This window comes from Neolamprologus brichardi, chromosome 2 (assembly GCF_056152115.1).
Source record: "Neolamprologus brichardi isolate AB-2024 chromosome 2, ASM5615211v1, whole genome shotgun sequence".
NCBI classification, from domain to species: domain Eukaryota; kingdom Metazoa; phylum Chordata; class Actinopteri; order Cichliformes; family Cichlidae; genus Neolamprologus; species Neolamprologus brichardi.
The window spans coordinates 23,817,947-23,842,032 of NC_142105.1; the positions used below are offsets into that span (position 1 = coordinate 23,817,947).

General features: G+C 40.5%; 1 protein-coding gene across 4 annotated transcripts in view; it reads right to left on the reverse strand.

The window, feature by feature from the left end:
- frmpd3 (FERM and PDZ domain containing 3) overlaps positions 1–24,086 on the reverse strand; it is a 91,721-nt gene that overhangs the window by 28,702 nt on the left and 38,933 nt on the right. For 3 of the 4 annotated variants that reach the window (XM_035912549.2, XM_035912563.2, XM_035912545.2), the window contains exon 2: positions 17,060–17,160. The exons of the other annotated variant lie outside the window; for it this stretch is intronic. The gene's annotated coding sequence lies outside the window, so the exon portion shown is untranslated. The remainder of the gene's footprint in view (positions 1–17,059; positions 17,161–24,086) is intronic. 4 annotated transcript variants of the gene reach the window in all.

Here is a 24,086-nt window from a genome sequence, read left to right on the forward strand (position 1 = left end):
TCATTTTAATTTTCATGCAAAAGTGCACTCACTTGTTTGATGGCAGTCTCAAAAAATTACCCTGAGTCATACAGTACGCTTGCTTGATAGTCCAATAACCATAAATTAAAATGAAATAAATGGGGGGGGGGACACCAGTGAAAAAATTAACCTCCAGTCTGTTATATATCGCCATGGCAGCGCTACTGTTTGCGCATGTGATTGAATGTGTTTGCCTTCTTTTAAATTATAGTGTGGTGGTGCAAAAGAGCAGCTATGGGGAATTAGTTTAAAAACTAAATGAAGCCACACGGCAGCGAAACTGAGGAGGGGAAAAAAATATCACATGAAATATAGAGGCAGGGATGTAAGCAATGAAGAATATTTCCTAAGTGGAAAAAGCAATTCAGGAAAAGAGACCAGTCGTCATATTCCAATAAGCTTCCTACCAATAAGATAGGGAGGCGATGCAGTTTCCCTGGCTGGTTATTGTGAATCTATGCTCTCAGGCTGCGGAGGTTCCACTTGACTACATTTGATTCATCAGTCAGGAGCTGAAAGGAGAAAGCCAGGCCTGCATTGCATTATTCTCTCCCCGAAATTTACTCAGCAGCCTCTGCTTTGACAAGACTGAATCTTTCCTGTGTGACTGCTTCAGCTTTCATTCCTGATCTAGTTTTTTTTAATTTACCCAACCTAACCTTTCAGGATGTATAAATACTGTAAATATAAGCCACAAGTGTAGGAGGTGAGACTCCCAACCTTCACAAAATCAATTCCAGACTCCTTCGTGTTTTAGGTTTTTTTTTTTTCCAAAGTTGCTATAAATGACACCATTAGCTAACAGCTGGCTTTGGCTACAGCTTTTACATTCATGGGGGAAATGATATGATTAGCCCTTTAGGTCCAGCAACTAGTTACACCATCCAGTTGTCCACAGTTGAAAACTGAGAGGTAGAGTGGCAGTGACAGCAGCAGAGCGGCTCTGTCTCTTCGTTGTCACCCTTCAGTGAAGCACGCAGTTCTCAGCAGCTCGCCTGACAGCGGAACGACACAGAGTCACACTCATTCTCTAAGAAATACAGCATGGCTGTTTCCCCCTCCTCCTCCTCCTCCCTCTCCTATCGCTGCCACCCAAGAGATATCACCCACACGCCCCTCCCAGCTCCACCCTTCCGTGACTGCCATTAAAGTGGCCTTCTGCAGTCTGCAACATGCAGTTGATTTCATGTACACTCTCAACACTTTCTATATTTGGGCAGCATCTTAATATTCAAAGCACATTTTCTCACTCAGGCACACTTCAGCAAACCCTATATTAATGCATGCATTTGCTTAACTGTGCAAAAACCGATGCTACAAATGCTTTTTGTTCATTTCGAGATAACACGAGAAGCCCAACAGAGAATATTAATGAGCTTGTGTCGGTTGGCGTACAGCAGTTCTGTGCACGTTTTGCATTTACATGTATTAATGACAAGGGGGCGTAACAGTGCAGCGCACCAGTAATCACAATACCTGGTTTGACCTCTGTGCTATACTGCACATAACTCACTGAGCTTACTTAGCTTAGAGCCTACTGTGTCTGGCTTCTTTGCTTCTTTAACACCACTGTTTTTTTACTGGGAAAGTGTTTTTGCTTGTGCTTATTGGCACGATGAGATGATTCCACGTATGCCAAAGATTATGCGAGATTTGGTAAAATGTAAGATTTGCTCCATTAGCATAGTGCATTGGCTTTGTCTGTCAGAAAACTCCACACCTTAGGTTCAGAACGCAGCAAGCGGTTGATTTGCAAGCGAGCCTCCCTGCTGTCTGGGTCTGGCTGATCTGGGAGCTTCTGTAACAGTTCTCCCTCCCTTTCTTTCCCTCCGTGTCCGTCTCTCACCAGTGACTTATCTAGTGCTGGTATGTTTTGGCGGTGTGCAGAGAATTCAAAGTGGCTCTACCATCAGGGTGTGTAATTATCAGGCCTGCTGAGTTGCTGTGCTCCTGCTGCGTGCACACTTGGGTCCAGCTAGGCCTGACTCTTCTTTTGCCTCATCGCTGACCAACATCCACTGCTGTGCATTCAATCTGTTTGAGGTTTTGTAATGTGTCAGCATAGCTTTTTGGTGTCGTATCTAACTAAATGCGCAACTTAAACAAGTCAGTCAAATGCGATATCAGCGACTGCACTTGTGTTTATCATTTTAAGGTATTTCTGAATTCCTCTGAGTGAAATGAGCTGTGTTGATTCTTGAGCCTGAAAGTGTTAGATACAAAACATTTTAGTATTACCAGTTAGCTTCTCACCAGTTTTGCCATCTTTTTTTCCTGAAACCTCCCAGTTAAATGATGTCAAAGCTTTTTTTTAATTTTAGCTAACAGTTTGTTGTTTCTGTGGATCTTGTATTATTTATTTGTAATGTACAGAACTTTGTGTCAGCTGTGGTTGTTTTAAAAATGCTTTATAAATAAAGATGATGATGATGATGATCTAATACCTACTCAAAATGCTGACATGTACACATTAAAACAGCTGAGAATTACATGAATTGTAATTCCTGTCCTTTCACAGAGCCAAAGGTATCGTTACTTTTTACTCAAATAGACACTCAGCGAAATATTTTACACTCACCTCCCATTTTATTAGGTACATCAGTTTGCTTATTAACACAAATAACTAATAAACCAAAGATTTGATGCATTTAGGCAAGACAACCTGCTGAAGTTCAAACCAAGCATCAGAATGAGGATAAGATGGTCTGAGTATTTTAGAATCTGCTCATCTACTGGGATTTTCTCAGACAACCATCTCTAGTGTTTGCAGAGGATGGTCTGAAAAAGAAAATATCCATTGAGCGGCGGTTCACTGGCAGAAAATGCCTTGATAATGCCAGAGGTCAAAGAAGAATGGCTAGACTGCTTTGACGTGACAGGAAGACAAAAGTAACTCAAATAACCACTGGTTACTACCAGAGTATGCAGACGAGCAGCACTGAATGCACAACACAGTGATGCTTAAAGCAGATGCACTACAGCATTAGGAGACCATGCTAGGAACCACTCCTGTCAAATAAGACTAGAAAACCGAGGCTACATTTCAAATGGACTCACCAAAATCTGTCAACAGAAGATTGGAAAACATTAACTGTTGTGAGGAGTCTCGATTTCTGCTTCAAAAGCATGGCTCCGCCCTGATTCCGGTGTAATGGTGTCTTGTTCTGACACACTTTGGCCTCTTTAACCCCAAACTGAGTGTTGTTAAAACACGATATCTTAACTGAGTGTCGTTGTTGACTATATCTATCCATTAATAAGTCACCCATCCTTTAATGGCAGCTTCCAGCATTCAGTGAAACGCCGGGTCACAAAGCAGAAATCATCTCACATTGGCTCCTTGAACAGTTAAAGACAGTTCATTATGCTAAAATCCTCCACAGTCACCAGATCTCAGTCCAATAGATCACCTGTGGGATGTGATGGAATGGAAGACTTTTAGACCTGAAGGTAACCACATACACCTTAATAAAGTGACCAGTGAGTATAGTTCCTTAACATTTTGCAATAATTTATTTACCATAAAGCAAAAATATTTACCTGTTTTAATCATTTTATTTAAGGATGTGCAATTTGGAAAACTGTACAAATTGGTTGATTCAGTGTTTCTGTGTTAATTTTATCAAATTAAACTGTGATGGACTCTTAGAGTTAACTATAAAAAGTCTGTGGAAGCCAAAGCAGTGATGGTCATGTTTTTATAAAGTCAACACTGACTTGAAGCATGCAATCTTTTTTTTTTTCTTGTAGTGTTTATGACCTCAGCATAACCTGATAAAAGGACCTAATATGAATTTCATTCTGTGTACAGCATTACAATGTAAAGCACACAGAGTGACACCATTATGTGGAGAATGTAGCTGATGACGGTTACAGTGGGTTTCTGCCATTAATGGGAGGCAAAGGTTATGAAGTGTACAATTTTACTTTAGATGAGAAAAATCCATCCACCCTTGAGTTATGTAACGCTGCTTTATGATCATGCTGGGACTCTGGTAAAAGGTTGCGAGCGTGGCAGAGTATATTAAAGGTGATAAGGTTACCAAATATACTCCTCAGTTTTTCATGCATTCATATTTGAGCTATTTTAACTTATGCACAAACATTGGACTTTTTTATGACCAAGTAACTAAAACAGATGGGATGAAGTGAAGACTGTCAGCAGCTAGGAAGCTAAATTAGTTTTTGTTAGTATTTGCATTTGGACTTTAGACATTTAGACAATTGAAAATATATTACTGTCACTAAAACACACACACACACACACACAACAAAAATATTAGAAAGTGACAAGTAACTTTGAGCTATTTGCCAGAATTTAAGCTATTCTGCTAACATTTTAGCCTCTGTATACACACACAGGTCAGATCAGGTATCAGAACTGCTTTTGTGTCATTGTGATATATGTGTTGGTGCACCCTTGAAAACAAGGTAATTCATCTGAAAGAGTTTATCCTGCTTAGGGTCAGTATTATTTCCAAAAAATAGCCACGAGGATGAAACCCCTTGACTCTCGATACATAGCATTTTTTTTTTTTTTTTAATCTCTTTTACCTCTCAAGTATTCTTCATCCAAATTGATGACACAGAACCTATATCATAACCTGTCTGGAGAAATAATAGAAGCTCTTCTGACTTCAGCTCTGTTTCTTAGTAATTACGTTGTGATTAATCTTTACTTGTGTAGCTTTCACATCCGAGCAGGATAACTCCCACTCATCTTGCGTAAAAAGCAAACAAACACTTTGGAATCAGCACTGTTAAATGAAGAAGATTGCATCTGCTCTCAAAGATTTTAATCTTCTGCTTTTTTTGATTTGGAGAGATGATCCCGGGACTTTGTGACACTCTATAATATGCTGTCTGCTGCTCTCATCCTCAGTGTGGAGGAAATGAATATATGCTTGGCTGCTCTTAGTGCTTTAATCCATTTAATGCACCCTGGGCAAAGGAGAGGCGAGAGGAATACGCAGCCTGCTGTGGTGCGTGCGTCTAAAAGAGCTTGACTATTGCATTGAAGCAGAACCGCTGACTGCATGCAGTTCTTGCTGCGGCTGTCATTGTCGTGTGTAATTCGCTCGCTCGCATCAGTCAGGGTGTTCAATATTTGAAGAAAAAAAATGGTTCCTTGATATCTTTCAAGAATAAATAAGTGTGCTCAAACAATTTTTCTCACTGCCCAAAAGCTGCTTTCAATCTTTATGACGTTATTCTGACAGACTCATGATATATTGACCATTTTGCCAACTTTTGTCCATTTATTGTCTGCAAAGATGACAAAGTAGCGAGTCCAGTTTCACATTGATATCGATTCTGGAGGCATTCAGCCAGAACAATTAATGGAGAGAGTGTATCAGATAGTTTTGGGGGGATAGTGTCTCCCATTGTTGCCTTTTGACTCGTATAAATTGTGTATAGCCACACACGCACTTCAGCTCTTCTGGTCTTTTATGAGGTGGACTTGGTGGTATTGTTTTATAGAAGGTAGCACGTTGGAAGGCTACCTGCGGAGGGATGTTTATTTCAGTTGTGAGTGTAGGTGGCCCACTGAGTGATGGCTGCACCGTGATTTGTGATGAATCAGGCTGCAACTGTGCACTTTCATCCTTGTTAATGGGGTGCGATCAATACCGTAGCTCTGTATCAGGAACCACAGAGTGATAAGTGCAGCATGAGTATTGGGTTGGGGGGAGGAGACACATGCCAGTCGATGGGAATGTGGAGATAATCAACAAGATCGCAGGTAATACTCCGGGTGGTCTTTTGCAGGAGCGTTTGAAAGGATCAATCTCTATTGCATAATGACTGCGCCTACAGTACATTTGGGAACATTTGTGTCTTTGTGGTAAAGGCAAGAATAGGAGAAAGATGAGAGGATTTGTACCACAGATAAACAGAAGAAGTCTTTTTTTTTATTTGTGAAAGCTTGTCACATTGTAATAATTCCAGCTGTTCTTTGGAAGTGTCCTTAATTTTTCATGCCTTTGTCACTAAAGCACATAACTTTATTTCTAATCCAGCGCCAAGAATGGGAAGAGATAGCACTAAAGACTCCTCCAACATTTTATGGTAAATTTCACACCTTCCGTCAGTGGTGGACTTTCCCTGAGGTGTCTAAGAGGTGCACGCTGCCTCTCTCCTTGAGGCCCCGGCACTGTCTCGGCTAATTGTCACAGCTCGTTTCCTCCTCTCTCCTCCACGCCAGTGTGATAGCCTGTGCTCAGCCATGTGTGTGAAGTTTGAGAAAGCAAAGTTGATTGCAAAGTGGTGGTGTTATGACAGGGGCGCTGAGAGGTTTGTGCAATGCAGTGTTTGTTTACGAGCGCACGAGGGGTTGGGGAGGACAGAAACGTAGGAAGTAATGAATAGAACGCAGTCAGACGTTAATTAGATACGATGGTTGATGCACTGGAGACAGGCATATTTTTGTGCGTGTGTATGCTTAGGTTTACTAGGAGCCCTCGACAAATGAACGTGTGATGGCATTAAAATAATTAACGGTTGTGCTTTATGACGCTGCGTACTAAATGGCATTTACAGCCCTCTTTCCGCTGCCCTGTTGCAGTCATAAGCCGAGCCAAGCACAAACTGGAAAGACAAAAGATATACAGAGTGTATCATTTTTTCTCTTTTACAGTGCGTAAAGTAAACTGTTTGTATTGGGGATATATGATCAGAGCCGGAACGCCTATTAAAACAAGTAAAACAAGCTGAAATGTGCGTAGCTGCACTGGCAGTAGCTAACCTGTCAGGAGCATTAGTGCAGCTTTTTGTTACACAGTGACAAATGCACTGAGGCTTTTTTACGGGTGAGACAAAATAGTCTGCGTTTGAGCCTCGAAGCTGCTTCGTCTTCAAAGCTGTGACTTTTCTGATCATACTGAAAGTTGAAATCGGATTGACACAATAATGAAAATTCTGTTTCATCTTAAGGTTTGTTTGGTTAGATTTTTATGTGACGACAGAAGAAAACGTTCTAAGAGTCAAAACCGAGCCTGCACGACATTTTTTGTCCCTCATTACTTTTGTTAGTGACAGAGAGAGAGAGAGAGAGAGAGACTTCACGTGCAATTGGCTTGTGTAGTCAGTCAGTCAGTCGGTAGGCAGGCAGACAGGTGCCGAGCACCGATATGTTTCTTATCGTCAAACTACCTCCTCTTGGCTCATCACAGTCCAGAGCGCATCACACACATGCACACACACACATCCTTGAGTGTGATATGAAGGCAGGAGAAGGAGAGGGAAGGGAGGAGAGATTTGAGAGTCTATTTACCTATCTTGGAAAATAAACTCTTCTGCGTTTTGACGCTTGATTCAGTGCAGAGGATTCTTTTTGCCTTGCAGCACGCTTGCCTTTTGAGAAAACAAAACACTTTTGTTTTTAATTGAAATAACATTTAATTGGTCAGGAATGTTGCAGATGACTATTTCTGCTTAATGGAATCATTAATCAGAAATCCTTCATGGTTCCAGAGGAATCGACATAACCATACCAAAGTGCAAGTTTATTATATTAAAAGGCAGACTGATCATTAGAAAAGTCTTTTTTCCAATTATGTTAGCGCAGCTGAAAACTGTATTGCTGATTAAAGATTCAAGAAATATGACTAGTTGAGTGTCTGGAGCACGAGCCTCTGTGGGTTCGCTTGTAGTCTCAAAATGGTATTCTTGTTTCAAGAAATGAAAGCTATTCCATGTGGGAAACAACAGTGTGTACTACTCCGTTCACAGAGCGGCGCTGCCCAGAATAGAAAGAGAAGAGAGAGGCCAAGAAGATGAGTCCAACAGAGCCTATAGTGTGAGAAACAGACACCTCACAGGTTCTAAGCTGGCAGCTTCATTAAACAGTATCTACAAAACCCCAGTCTCAACATCGACAGTAAAGTGGAAACTCAACTATCCTGGCTTCAAGGCAGAAGTGGAAAGAAAAAGCCACATCTGGCACTAAAGGGAAAAGATTAAGATGGGCAAAAGAACACAGACACAGGACAGGAGAAGGTATGAAACACCCGTTATGAACAGATGGAGCCAAGTTCAAGGAGTTAGCGTTAGAAAGTAGGAAATTTGTGCGATGCTGGAGAAGAAGAAAAAGTGAACACGAGGAGAGCTGGACATCATCTGTCAAACACAGTGAAGGGGAATGCGATGACTTCCTCAAACAGAATAGAAAGGATCTTCACTGTGTTTGCCACATGATGCCGCACCCTGTGGATGCTGCTTGATTGGAGGCAATTTTCTCGCTTAACAAATAAATGACCCAAAACGAAGCTCCAAACTATGCAGAAATTTTTAGAAAAGAAACCATCAGCAGGTATTTTGTCTGTAATGGAGTGACCAACACAGTAATAGGATTTCAACCCTTGTGAGCTTTTGTAAGAACAGCTTGATTGTACAGGACATAATGAGTGCACACAATGCAATCTAACTTGTAGGAGGCACTTCAGGAAGCATGGGATGAATTTTTCTGTGAACATCAACAAAATGAGCGCTCAGATGCCACCGAGCCTTATTGCTGGATGAGGTTTGAATGACAAAATTATTATATCCGGTAAAGGTCCTTATTTTGAACCTCGCAATGCAACTTATTTGCTGATGAGAGGATTATGCTTCATTAAAATTTGCAGTGGTAATGTTTATCTTTGGGATTTCAAAATAATGAATGACCCGCTGCTGTGGCAATACAACCCTTTATTCACTGTACCCCTTTTTATTAGGAGCATGGCCACCCGCTTCATTACTCTGACTACATTTGAGCATTTTTACTAAAAAGCCGTGAGAAAAAGAGAGGACCAGAGAGGTAGCCAGGAGCCCGAAGGTGACATTTACGATTTTAAGATAAGAGCTGTGCGTACTTAATTAAGAAATAGCAAGGGACACAAACCACTCTCTTCTTCACTGTTCCCTAGGAAAGCTTATTTCATGCTTCAGGAAGCCTTCACAATGCACACGTGCACAATTTGTGTGTGTCTTTGTGTCTGTAAGGAGGAGGTGCGCAGGGTAGTCGAATAATGAGTCCCAGACAAAAAGTCTTTAAGTATGGAGATACCATATATGCAAGCACAAACTCACATTCTCTGCCTTGCATGAAAAGTAGTGTGTACAGCTTTAAACACCTTTATGGTGTTGGGTATTCGCGGATATTGCGCTGCTATTCTCAGGATATTGCACTCAAACTGGAAATTGCTTCATTTCTTTTACTCTCATTTCTGTTATTAGATAGACACACATTTGTACTTCCGTCTGTGTGAGGATACTCCGTGGCATATTGCAGTCCCCAGCCTCCATCACTGACCTGAAACCGGGCCTTAGCTGACAGATAGCCCTTTGAAGGTGTGTCAGAAAGTGAGAATTTCCTCCCTGCAAGGGCCCTAAAACGCTCACGGAGATAGCACACTACTGCTATTTCAGTAGTAAATCTGACCAGTATATGGTAGTATATAACAAGCCAACATACGGTAGTTTTAGCACTTATAAAAAAAAGTTAGTCCAAATAATTGTCCAAAAACGGTAACCCTGAAGTGCAAAAATGAATGCGTGTATTCAGCAGTCTGACTGTAACTCAGTAGGTTGTAATTAAATACTCCATAGGACAGGGATCACTGTGGAAGCTGAGGATCCGGGACCCATAGTATCATCCTCATAGTGCAGCAGCTGTAAGCCTCAAGGATGAGGTATAAAGAGATGTTATAAGTAAGATGATACACTGTACAACCCACTGAGACTACCTCATCATCCTCTTACAAATGCTGGTCTTTAACAGCGCCTCTCTCTCTCACTCACTCACTCACTCACTCTCTCTCTCTCTCTCTCTCTCTCTCTCTCTCTCTCTCTCTCTCTCTCTCTCTCTCTCTCTCTCTCTCTCTCTCTCTCACACACACACACACACACACCGTTCGCACGCAGGACATCAACAAAAGCAGAGTACCATTTATTGCACTGATTTAGGATTTGCACAAAGCTGAAAAAAAATCCGATTTATTTACTGTTTTCACTGCATCCATTAACAAGCTGATGGTACAATGTGAAGGCTGTTACTCATCTCTTTAGAATTACCTTTCACTCGCTGTTTTTGATTGGCCGGGTGCACGCGCGTCTGTGTAAATGCATCTCTGTTGCTCATGTTTCGCTTCTTTGTTTTCAGATTCAGATCTTGCTGGGATTCTTTTTTAACAATCATTTTTCTCCCTCACTGTTCATATACATATAATATTTATTTACTATTTCAATTTAGTCAGGGGCATGCCATTGAAGTGTCACATTTTATGGTGATTTGAAATGCACGGCTGCATTCAGGACCTGTTGAGAATGAGTTTGCTGATCGCTGCCATTTACGGATGATCTCATAAAGAAGATTTTCATGTGGCTTCTGTTGAGGACGCCACCTTTTTACAAATAGGTCTCTTGAAGCGTTCCATTGCTGGTGCAAGCAGACTAGTTTCAGCTACACCCTGGGCAGTCTGAATTCTTTGATTGTAACTGTACTGATGAATAGATTTTTACGATGACTGTGATGTCTCTTTCTGAGATCTAAGGGGCATCGGGTCTTTGTTCCTGGACTCATTAAAATATTTATAAGGCATTAGAAAAATCTGGAGACAGGAAAACACAAAATAACAGCAGCGCTTTCAGAGATGGACTACATCACACCCTGCTTTGTTCTTTTCAGAGTTACATTTCACTTCCACATCCTTTTATCATGTAAACTAGTTGTACATTAATGTATTTTAAAAGCCACAAAGCACAGCAAAGCTTTTAGACTTTAGACATTTACACAAATGAAAATATATTACTGTCACTAAAAAACACACACATCTGCACACAAAGAAAAAACGATCACAGAGCGACTATGAGCTGTTTGCCAGACTTTGCTGACACTGGAGCCTTTGTCATGCTAGTACACAGGTCAGGTTTTGTATCAAAACTGCTTAAGTGTCATTGTGATGTGTGTTGGGACACCACTGTAAACAAAGCGATTCATCTGATAGAGATTATTCTGCTTAGTGTCAAAAAATATTGAGCAATGGGAATAGATTCCTGGACATGACATTCGCCACCTTTTTCTCTGTTTGTTGATAGCAGTCCACATTTTGTTAAGATATCATTTTCAAATTTTGTGTGATGGTAGATGGTGATAACAGCTTGAGCTGATTTAATTTTTGATGACAATCGGGTCAAAGTCACAGCAAACGGGAAAATCAGTACAACCTTTATATCACCCACAATTTTTTGTGGATCCTCTGCAATTTCACAACAATATAGTAGGCCTTGAGTGACAAGAGTACCTTGGTTGACTAAGCATTTGACCTTGACCTTTATTGTTAGCACCCAAAGTCAAAGCTGACCTTGAAAAAAAAAAAATCAAGAAACCATCTCAAGTAACATGTCATGTGAAAGGCCGCAGAGAGAGCTGTATACAGCACCATTTTTTATTTTTTTAATACAAAGCCCTGCGACGTCATAGTGATGTCATCAAGTTTTCTCACCCAATGAATATTTCTTAAGATTTCAAGTGTTTACAGCTTATAAAATCCTAATACTGCTCCAATCATACATTTAAGATAATAAAAAACATCAGTGTATTATGTAATGCTTCAAGGTCAAAGGTCAAAGATCAGGGTCACACGAATTAGAAAAATTAGTTTCCATTGGATCATCTCTAAACGTTATAGCAATATATTAGTTATTGGGGGACATTTTTATTGTTTGAGCTACAGATACATCAAGGTGTAATTTAACAATGACACAAGATAGGCGAATACATGTGTATGTAGGTATGTGTATGTATGTCTAAGTATATGGGTGTGTATGTGTATGTATGTGTGTGTGGTAATGTGTGTGTGTGTATGTGTGTTTGTGTATATACACACTAGATGGTACACCCGTTTGTTTATTTTTGATTATTTGTTTATTTTGATTTATTTGTGTTCTTATAGGTTGTTTATTAAAAAATAAAATATAAAAAAAGGAAAAAAAAACCCAAAAAACAATGAAACAAAAATAACAATATACCACACTAGATTTCCATATTAAGGTGAGGTTTCTGGGCGTGCAGATCTCTGATGATCTCTCCTGGACTGCAAATACCACGGCGGTGGTAAAAAAGGCCCAGCAGCGTCTCCATTTTTTGAGAGTGCTCAGGAGGAACAACCTGGAGGAGAGGCTGCTGGTGACATTCTATAGAGCCACCATAGAGAGCATCCTAACGTACGGCATAACAACATGGTATGCAGGGTGCTCAGTTGCAGACAGGAAAGTACTGCAGAGGGTCATCAACACAGCCCAGAAGATCACTGGCTGCTCTCTGCCCAGTCTGGAGGCCATTGCAAACTCCCGATACCTCAGCAGAGCTGGCAATATCATTAAGGACTACTCCCACCCCAGTAATCAACTGTTTGAACTGTTAGCGTCAGGCTGACGGTACAGGTCACATAAAACCAGGACAAACAGATTCAGGGATAGCTTCTTTCCCAGAGCTATCACCACAGTAAATAAGCACAAAACAATTGAACCTGCTTAACTATACCATACTTGCCATTGTCATTATATTATGCTGCTATTCATACTGTCATTATATTATGCTGCTATCCTGTATATATCGTACTGATTATTGTCTGAGTACTTCGGTTGTTTTATTGTACTTTTTATATTTTACATTTATATTTATTATTGCATTTTGCACCAAGGGAGTGGCACTCCAATTTCGTTGTACTTTGTACAATGACAATAAAGGCTATTCTATTCTATTCTATTCTATTCTATTCTAACAATGCTAACATCAGCATAAATGATCTATGATAACAATGCAGACGTCACTATTGGGGAGTTCCAAAAAAACAGGCTGACGTCAGCACGTTGTAATAAAAAGGTCATAAAACATCAAAGTTTCAATTTAGTCCTTGCCCTTCAGGGGGAGTTGCGCTCTCTGAATGCTCTTGTTATTCTCTGTTTTTAAGGATGTTGTCTTACTCACACCCTGGGCAGACTGTATTCTTTGATTGTAACTGTACTGATGAATAGATTTTTTACGATGAATGTGATGTCCCTTTCTGAGATCAGAGGGACATCGGGTCTGTGTTCCTGCACTCATTAAAATATTTATAAAGGCATTAGAAAAATCTGGAGACAAGAAAACAAAATAACAGCAGCGGTAGAAAAAAGGAGATAGCCCACATAAACACTTTCAGAGACGGACTAAATCATACCCTGTTTTGTTCTGTTCAGAGTTACATTTCACTTGTCAAACTCCATTTTTCCTAATCCATTATCGCCGTGCCTTTAAGCTTTTTAATGTGTAATTCTGCAGCAGTCGTTTCTTCGCTGGGAAAAGTAGATGTCAGGATGAAACTCTCAGAATACATAATGACTTTATTAGTGGTCCTTCTCCGTGATTAATTGGAGCGCTGTGTCACACAGTGTGACAGAGCTGCTCATTGTCAGATAGTGTTGTGACAGAACATGAGGACCATGTAGACGAGCATAGAGATGATCACGCCCAGTCGTGTACACGTGTAGGAACACACACACACACACACACACACACACACACACACACACACAGACTAAGAAGTACACCCTGCTTCTAAAAATCCCGCTATTATTTAGAAGAGATAAAACTTGGTTTAAATAGTGAATTTTGTAAAAAGAAAAGACAGTCTGCCTGTGATTGGCCGTTTACAATAGTTTAGCTTCGATTAGAAGCAGCAGTCTCTGCTTTACCGCAGTTCTTTTCTTCTTCTATCAACATGTTAGCACAAGCCTAGCCTTGTTAGCTTCCCAAAGATGTTGGCATCTGTTTGTCTAAACAGAAGGGGAAGAGACATCTGAGGACTCTCAGAGCCTCCCAGCTCGAGGGACCAGACATAAGAAAATTTGCTGTGTTTGATGGCTGCTCTGAGCTCAACATCTAAGAGCATTCAACTGCGAAAACAAGTTGAATCCAGAGTATACACAAACGAAAGAAGAAAGAGAGAGTTGTAGCCAGAAATGATGGAGAAGTCGAGTGTGGGAGACGCAGGAGAGAGGGCAGAGATGGAGCGACTTTAGGGTCACAGCATCAAAAACAGAATAGGCTGAAGATCTGTGTGCTGGTTTTCAACTGGTAAGTGCTGCACCCCTAGGAAATCCAGTCTGGCCTTTGATGAGTTCACCTGCTAATGTTGCCCCCTGATGACAAAGAACAAAGACGTGGAGAGAAATTTGAGCGGGGTCCTTGAGCAGTGCATGGGTTGTCAGATAGAGAGAACCCTGCAGTAAGCTCACATGGCAGACTGTCATTTAATCAATTTTATCAATACAGCCATTGAATTGGGCCAGCTCCCGTGTCAGTAGCAATGTACCAAAAGAGTAAAAGAGACCTCTTAACCGAAGTGGACTGGTGTTTGAAACTAGGATTCAAACGGCAGCTTCACTGTATTAAATTACATCTGTCTTTGATGAAAACCTTTGGAAAAGATTTGATACAGGCTACGGGCACAGGTCTCTAACCTGCCTCTGGATGGTTCAAATGGTTTGATGTCTCTGTGGTGTCCTATTTAGTGTCTATTACCTTCTACTGTCACTATATTTCAGGAGGGTTTGGAGATAAATCCTTCATTTATCCCACAATCAGTATCAGCCTAAAAATCATGTAAGGAGAAATTTGATGCAGAAAGTGTGAGGAGAGAGAGTCCAATAAAATCCAGCTAAGCTACACTGCTATATTAAGTGTCTATGAAGCATTTCTGATGATGTGACTGGCTTAACTGCATCTCAGACTTAATCGCTATCTGATCTGTCAGTCTGAGCTAGTTTTTTTTTCCACTATATGGATTCGAATGCCCTTGCCCTATCTTAAAAGCTTAGTAATAGACCACACTGGAGTCTCCTAGGGAAAAACATCACCATGTATATAATGCACGGATGCAGGGTGGATAGTTATACCTTCCATATGGTTGAGTTGTGGTTTGTATCCACCCTCACAGAGGATGATTTTATGTTTTCTGTCCCCGGCACGTCAGGTCCACTGTGGCCTTCTCAACTCATCACAGTTTGTTCAAATCTCTGTGAAGTGGAAAAGGACACTGGCCTCTCTCTGCTGGCAGTAACACCATTCAGGAGCACCACTTTATTTGTGGGGTACAACTACATGCAGCTGTCAAACTGAACAAAAGTGTCAAATGTGTTTACAGATTTGATAAAATGAAACTTTTTGGTCACGCTAGCAGCATGTCGATTGGTCAGTCTGTGTGCTGTTCAGTCTAGTAGTTTGGTGCAGACTAATACCTGACCACAACCATGAGGTAGGTTTAATTTTTGTGCTTCCCATTTAATAGATGTCATTACTGCACATTGGATGATCAGCTAATGGCATCACTAGCTTAAATTTTAAATTTGTCTAATACGTTTTATAAACCAAATTGCCATGACCCTTATGTTAAGTGCTTTTGCTTGCAACATTAGCTGGCTGATATGCTAAATGGGCTGCTGAACGCCATGATTTACACCCGCCATTTCAGCATCATCATTATGAGCAAGTTAGCATGGTGACATTAGCATTGTGAAAGCACCACTGTGCGTAAGTGCAGCCTCACTGAGCTGCAAACATGGCTGCAGACTCGCTGTTATTGGCTTAGCAAAGCTCTGCATTGTACACCGAGACTGGATGAAAACGGGCAGGACACACGGGAACAAAGATGAAATTCAGTAGCGGGGTCGAAACGACATTTTACACATAAACCCGTCACGTTGCATTTGGAATGAAAATGCTCGATTTGGAGGGGGGTTGCAAGTTTACATCCGTAACATCTCTCACAGACTCACGCGGACCACTATCAGCTGATTCGTGAGACACTCTGCAAACTTTTTTCGTTTAAGTTGTCTCTGACCACCAACCCGTAACAAAAAGAGGTGATAAAATACACGGCAGGGTTTCGGCACAGAGGAGGTCCGACAAGCATAAAAGGCAACCTTTCGAAGACAATAAGTGGCCTATGAGTTGTTGTTGTTTTTTTTTTATATCCTAAAGCGCTCTGAGGATAAACATGTTTTGAATATTTCATATGCTAATTAGGGAAAGTGTCCAACTGGGGGAGAGTGTTTCCTTTATGAAAAATAATCATGTTTGTTACACTATCCTGTAATGCCTAAAAATCCTAGTCTGAGATATTTCAGTCTCAAAGTGATAAACGGTGAAAAATAAATAAATCTTGTGACATGTGTATGTAACATATACAGTACATTTCAACACAATGTCTTATGACTGCAGCAAATTTGATTACTGTATTGCCTGCAGACTTTTCACACTGCAGCATTATTAAACTCCCTCAAGCACATTCGACCATGGCAATAGCCGCTGACGTACCTGGCTATAACACAGACACCCCCCCCCCCCCCCCACCCCCCACCCCCACCCCCCTTCCCACTCTGCATCAGCTCTCTGCTCACTGGCATGGAATCAATGCAGAATTGCAGATGTGAGCAAAAGCTGCAAAAGCTGCAAAGGACGCACAGACACACACACAGAACGCCTCTGTACGTGCGAGCACAGCATTACTGCAATATCATAGCAACACAGGAGTCCCGCCAAGACAGGGTTCGCAACCTCCTGACAGAATATATATAGGTTATGTTTCTGAAGAAAGACACAGAGACTGAGAAGGTTAGAGGCTAAAGAATTGAGAACGATTATGCATGACTCGTTTTAAATGGCTTGTTACAGCGCGACCATTCAGTGAGGAAGACGCAGATGTATTTAAGCAAAATTGAACTCAATAGCTTTTGCCTGTGGCTCATTGATAAAGGATTTAGAGATTCATTTTTGTAAGACTAGGATTTATATGCTTTTGTTGGGTCAAACTCAAAGGGAAGGAGTTAGAAATCTTCTTTTTTTCCACAAGATTCATGCTCTGTCTAATAGGCCTTTTAGTTTGAATTACATTTATCTTTTTGTACTATATCAACAGTCGCACAGTGTGATATTAACTTGGGAGCCGTATATACATATACAGCTTTGCCACATTAAGTCAGAGAAAATTGAAGGTCGGTTAGAAGGTGTACTTACGATCTCTGAATGCTTACAGATGGGTAGGAGTTTCTTTTTTTAAGCAGGGATCTGCCACAAACACACACGAGCGCTGGGGCTGTTTTGTGTGTGTACTGTACCTGTCGAGAGACACAAAAGCAAAGAAAGCCTTAATGCTTGTCATATTGTGCAGACACTTAAATAAGCAGTTTTGAGACAAGCGCTAACATAAAAAACAAAAAGTATTACATGGTAAGTAATACAATCAAACATGTTTACGTATGTGGGTGAGTAAAATACCACACATTTTCTTGCTTACATAATGTCTACACCGGTTTTTAAGAGGCATAACTGCAGATTTCTGCACGTCCCTGCAGCAATAATGCACGGCTTGCTGATGCAGCCAGTAAATGACAGTGAAAAGAACACATTTATGGAAGTCTGGTAACGGCAGAAGCATAATGATATACCTCAGAGCAGGAAAGTGTGCTGGATTTTTTATAAGGCAGTGATAATGGCTGGTGTGATGTTCTGGTTCTTCAGATTTTAAATAAAAATGAAAATAGACTTGGTGCCATATGGAATGAAAGCTATGGTCTGCACAGACTAGACTAGACTAGTCTTTAGACCATCTCCTTCTGGTGGACTGTCAAACTGAAAGCAAAAACAGATGAATGATAAAAATTTATGAGCATACAGCCTTCAGCATGTGTAGCAGTCATTCAGGACTTCACATACAGCCCTGAGCCTGTGCTCTACTTGACCCGATGATTTTTACACTATAGGCACAGTTTAGGGACAGGACATCAATGAAATGCCACTATTTGTTTCTACCTGTCGTAGTTCTAATTACAAACTCACTAATTTTATCCAGTTTAAGACTGAGTAGAAGTTATGCACATATGTCTATAGTACCATGCAAAAATCTTGAGGCCAAGGAGCCAGACTTTCTTTTTCTTTTTTTGGTGCAATATGAACATAAATATCATTTTCTTTCAGAAATCGTACCAGAAGAGCCTTAAAAATAGATGTCACGGGCAATATTATTGAAAAATGTCTTTCATGAGTTTGATTTGTTAAAATGATAAAAAAGGGTTGCCATATTATTAGTTAATTCACATTTTTTCACTGTGATCATTGATCATTTTCCGCTGTTTTCATTAACACCTTTCAGCAAGGTTAGGTGGGTTGGTGTTTTCTCTTGTTTCCAGATCAACAACACAAGTCTTTGTGCTTGTAATAACACGAACCAGTGTGTACAGATTAGTTCCAGGGGGACTTCTTTCACTCCAAATAGTGCCAGAACTGAATTCAGAGTTTCTTTAGAACAGTTTCATTTTTAGAGTATTGCACTCTTGCGTGTCTTCTTTGATTTAGGAATATGTTGAACAGTATAAGGGCCCTCTTCCTATTTCCTTTCAGGCTGTGGCCGCTGTTGATCCTTAACAGGTTGAAGCATTATGTTTCCTAATGCCTCAGGTGATAGCTGGACTCCATGGCGACTGAAACATAATGCTCTGTCACTGGTGCTAAATCCCGCGGACAAATTGATTTAGACTAATGGATGACTGGCATTATAACACATCCAGGTATTTTAAGCATTCGCCTCGTGTTTTTAGTTTACTGATTTCCCTGTATTTGCTCACCCACACTCCGCACTAATTTCATGATTCAAAAAGCCCTCTTTAGATTAGATTGGTTTATAGGTTTCAGAACATGCCATTAAACTGACATCATAATCACTCGAACACGCTCTGATTCAATATTTCATCACACTTTTCTAAAGACACGGACTGAGACGCTTTTCTCTTGTTGAGCACAGCGTTCTGGTTTTTAATGGACTCGAGAACATCTGCATGTGTTTCATAATTCACTTCATAAATTATACGTTTCAAAGACAAGCTGCCTGTCGCTTTGATTGCAGGATGCAAAGAAGAAATGGAGACTCGCCGGAGCCGTAGAGACCGCTACAAACTCTCTCGCAATACTTCTTACAACCGACCCAGGAGGATTCTTTACATGCCCAGTGCAGAATGCAAAAATAAGAATCAGATCTGACATAAAAGTAGGAGGATTTTAATTAGCACCAGCAAGCCCCCACTGGTGGTTCGTGTGTTAGTAAGGGTAAACGTTTCACAAGGCTGGCCCCAACCGTGGCACTATATTAGGGCTTCAAACCTCCACGGATGCTAAAGTAGTTGTGATTTTCTTAATACTGGAGACCAGAGGGGTCTTTTTGATTAAAAAAAACCATCATATTAAGTGTTTTCACTATAATAGATTGAGTAATCTACAGATACTGATTATGGTGGAGCGGAGCAAGCAGAGTGAGGCTTAGGGATATGCAAATCCAGTTACAGCTGCCATTATCACCTTTTAGGTAAATGTGATAAACAGTAGCTTATTTTCACATTCAGCAGATACTGTACTTCTGGGCACAATAATAGATTTAATTCTCATACTAATACTCTTTTTGCTCCGGCTTTGGAGTCTGTCTAGTCTCAGGGGAAATCTCCTGCACTTTGGCTGCTACATGGCCCAGAGTGTTCACCAGTGTTCGCCTCTCACACAGTCGCACTGTTATGTCGAAGATTTTGATTATTGCCTTTTAACGGCTTTAATTTAGTTTCATTTTTTTTCACTACATACCGAGCCTTGAATCAGGATCACCGTTTAAAAAAAAGGGATGCACATTTTTTAAAGGTCTTTGTTCTAGTTCATCATTCTTCATTATGAAATCATAGTTATGAGTTTGCCTCCTCCCTCACACTAATGTGTCACGTCTTGGCATCGGCATCACGGATGGTGTTGAGCTGTGAAAAGACATGGATAGATTTGAATTTGCCAGAGGAAACAGTGGCACAAATGTCCATTATGAAAGAACTGGCTGTTCCATTAATTATGGCTTTAAACCCATAACCACAAAAATCAATTTGTTTCTTCGTTTGGTTTCATATTTAATGCATAGATGGTCTTGTCGGCATTGCCGTATATATTTGTCTGCTTACTCCACATGCTCAAAGATTTAAAGACTTTTTGCTGTTAGGCCTCAGCTTGGTGAAGTAAATGACCTCTACAGAGGGTCCACTTTAATTGAGCGATTTGATGTAACTGTTTTCATACTCCCCACTGTCTCCAAAGCCACCGATATTTCTGCTTCGTTATTCCACTGCCTGCCAGATTTCTTGGATTGTGTGTGGATTTTGCCTTCGAAGCTGACATTTGGTTAAATCAGGTGAAATGTAATTTATTTCAGGTTCAGTCAACTGATTGTTGAACGCACTGCCAGGTGAGTTGATGTTTCGCTTTGATGAATGCTGAAAGAGCGGTCAGACATTTTCACCACCTGCTATTCATGGATTAGTCAATACCATAATGTTTAGAAAGACCTTCCTGCTCCTTCATTTAATCCTCCCATCACCATAATTACTCCCACTGCTTTTCTCCTCCCTCGTCTCCTCCTCATTTTAACCTTCTCTCCTTCCGTCGTGCATCCATCATCTGATTCGTATATTCCATAAACAGAGCCCAGCCCTTTTTTCAGCGCACATCTTCATCCTCTCTGCTCCTCTCTTCTCCCAGGGCACACACTGTAACGCTTCTTATTTGTCATGTACAAACAGTGTCTTTCTACACCTTCTTTTCTTATCCTCCTCCTTCACAACTCCCCGCTGGGGTTATTTCTGCATCCAGGGCAAACTCATCCTTGACTCAGTGCTCTTTTGAAAGCTTGACCACCTCATCCTGACCTGATCTAAGGCTAAAAAAATACTATTGCTGTCTATTTTAGGCTTAGGTTCGTTAAGGTTTGATTAGTTGGTAAAGATGTGGAAAAAATAAATAAATTCTGTGCGGTTATCAATGAAAATTTGAGATGCTTTCACATTTTAATTAATGGGTAACATATTGTACACAGCATCCTTTTATAAACAATACACCCACTAGGATGGTTCCTGCTATGTTACTATGGTAACATCATGAGCTATCTCATGGCAGGTACAATTAGTCATCATCAGCAATTAGAGCTGATTATTCCATGGGCCTAAATGTTCATTTTTCACTGAAAAAAAGGAAAAATAAAGACAAACATCACTGATCTGAATGAGCGAACAATCAAAGTTTTCTGGTCCTGAGTGATACTGGCCACATATGCTCATGAGAGCAGCCTAAACCAGCAACTATTTTGTCTTTTTTATTTTAGTTTTATGAATTCTGGTTTGTGGCTCAACACTTGTAGCCATAACTTTAAAAATAACTCAGCCAAGAACTGCTGTTCATTCACTGCTTCACAGTTCGATCTGAATGAAGCGAAAGCATGTGTAATTTGCTGCAATGCACTTTAAATACGCAAAACTTCTACCAACACAAAAGAACGAGCACACAAATCGATCGATGATCTGAAATGCAATCTCCTTCGACGATTTCTCCACACAATTAGCCTTGAAAAAAAAAAAGAGAATCTCCTTTATTTCTAGTAATTGTCAAATACTGTACTTAAAAGAACTTCTGTGGACCGTGCTTTCCTTCAGAAGTTAGTGCATTACTTATTCCTCCTCCTCTGCATCCCTCAGTGCTCTTTCTTCAATTGCCATTCGCTGCATCCACTCACTAATGGAATCTTTAAAAGGACTATTAAAGAAGAAAATTATAGTTAAACAATTCAGATACTGTATATTTAACAAACCTCTTAGGCATTTGGTTTTCTGCATTAGCAGCGATGGCTCAGTGGGAAAGGCTGAGGTAAGGTGTCAGCTAAAAGCCTATAATGAAGCGGACTGTTTGTCAGGCAGGAAGATAAGACCTGTAATTGCTCAAGGTCCTGTAATGTCAATATGCATCCTAATGCCTTCAAAGGCCCTCTCCTTATAAGAGGAAGTGCTTTGGGTTTATTTTCCCTTTTTTTTTGCAAGATAACACATGGCTGTGGCCAATGTAGCCACTGGATGCATGCGGGTAGGAATTTTTTGGATATCCATAATAAACCTGCTGAAGTGTCAAGACTTGCTGATATCGCAGTGGTCCAGCTGTTTTTCAAGCATAAATGGTTTCAATTTAATGCAAGGCTGCGAGTTTGTGCTGTATGTGTGTGTGCGACCGTGTAGATAATTGCACGCATTTGGTCAGTATGTGTGCTCACGAACATACAGTACTTACTGATTTGTGTGTCTTTGTGCAAGAACATCTACTCTGCTGGTAGATGTTCTTGCTAGCTCCTAACCCAGTTAAGCTTGTAATGGAAAACTGTGGGTTGCCCTTTACTCACTGTGTCCTCTGCTGTTGCACGCTTTATTTAAAAAAAAAAAGGAAGACTACTTGCTAATTAAGATGCTTAGTCCAGGGGTTGTTCTCTTTGGCCAACTTCTTTGCACTGTGGGAGTGGGAGGCGCTGGCAGGTCTGCAGACACAACAAGTGTTCATTGTAATTACAGCCTGTGAGAGTGAACTATGTTTGTGCATATGCATGCAGTTAAGGCAGCCAGTGTAAACAGTGTACCTACAGAAAATAATAGAATAAAAATCAGCTCGTATCACTTAAAGTGATGTGACAATGTAGCATAAATACAAATTTTAGGTCGCAACGAGCAAAACAATGTCTAGATTCCCCTTTTAATCTGGTCGTTTGTACTCCTGCTTATGTATTGCCAGCTCCAGCCTTTCAGACATTTTTTTTCTTCTTGGGTTTGCCTGCAAAGCTTTTATGTGTCTCCGAGACGTGGATTTGAATTCTTACTGTGTTACTGAGCTGTGACACTGGCTTATAACCCAAGCCGTGTTGCAATTTCAGACGTATCACGTTGCTATAGTGATATTTGTCAGGAGAATGCTGCTGAACTGAGTTTAAAATTGAAAGAAATGTAAAGCCTGAAGGCAAAGATTTTTGTTTCACTGACCACTCACTATGAAGGCTAGAGAAGCAGCATCAAGACACTACTGCCTGCCTTTCTGGCTTTCTAATTATATTTGAGGAGGCTTTGGTTGCATGCATGCAAACAGTTCTTTTAAATAAGAAAAGAAGGACTGCATTTTCCTCATGCATTCTTTCTTTTTTTTTTTTTAAGAACAAAAACCTCATTTGTAAACAATCACCAGCACAGAAATATTAGATATCTGATGGCTACACCAAAAGAAATATCTCTCAGAGGCTAAACCAGCAGAAGTTCCTTCACCCCTGACCCCCCTGATTCCTCTAATGTAATTTTAGTTAAGATTCAGGCACAAGCTGGTGCTACTGCTATGGGGTAGAAGTAGACTTAATGCTCTATTCTGTATTTTATTGATTTGGTTTTATAGTATAGTTTTTTACACATTTATATATATTTTGCATGCTATTATTTTGAAGTATTTTTTTTACTTCCTACCCACACCATAATCAAAGAAATTCTCCAAACCTGCTCATGCTGCATAAAAGATAGGGGGTGAGGGCAGTCAGGGGAGAGGCGTCACAGAGCATGTGCAGAAGTGGCACAAGCATCAACAAAAATCTATCTGCAACGTTATCTCCGATATATGTCAATTAAAAAAATGTACTGATCTCAGTGGAAGGGTGGCTGTCAAGAAGCCATTTTTAAGGAAGGGAAACGGGGAGAAAAATCTGAGCTATTCCAAATTACACAAGGACTGGACTGAAAATCTGTGACAACAGCTTTAATGCAGTGTTGTTTTTGGTTAATTAAAATAAAATATGTACATAGGAGGTCACGAGATGGAGCAACAGTTAGTTTCTACAGTTATCTATAGAACACACAGGGGCTCTGTCAGTGTTTGCAGTTGCAGTTCAGCCAGTGGTGTCAGAGATCTTGTCAAACTAATAGAATTATAAATACTTAACAGTTACCATCAGCTTTTGATCCACCATGCAATACCCCGAACACACTGCCAATACACTCAAAGCATGCCTGAATAGAAAAAACACACAGCTGAACACCATCAGTCACAGAGCCCGGACATCAACATTACTGAAGCAGGATCATCTTTACAGAGTGCAGAACAAAAGGCAGAAACATCCAAAGAAGAGCTTTGAACGTCCTTCAAGAAGCCCGAAGAACTTTTCCTAAAGATGACTCAA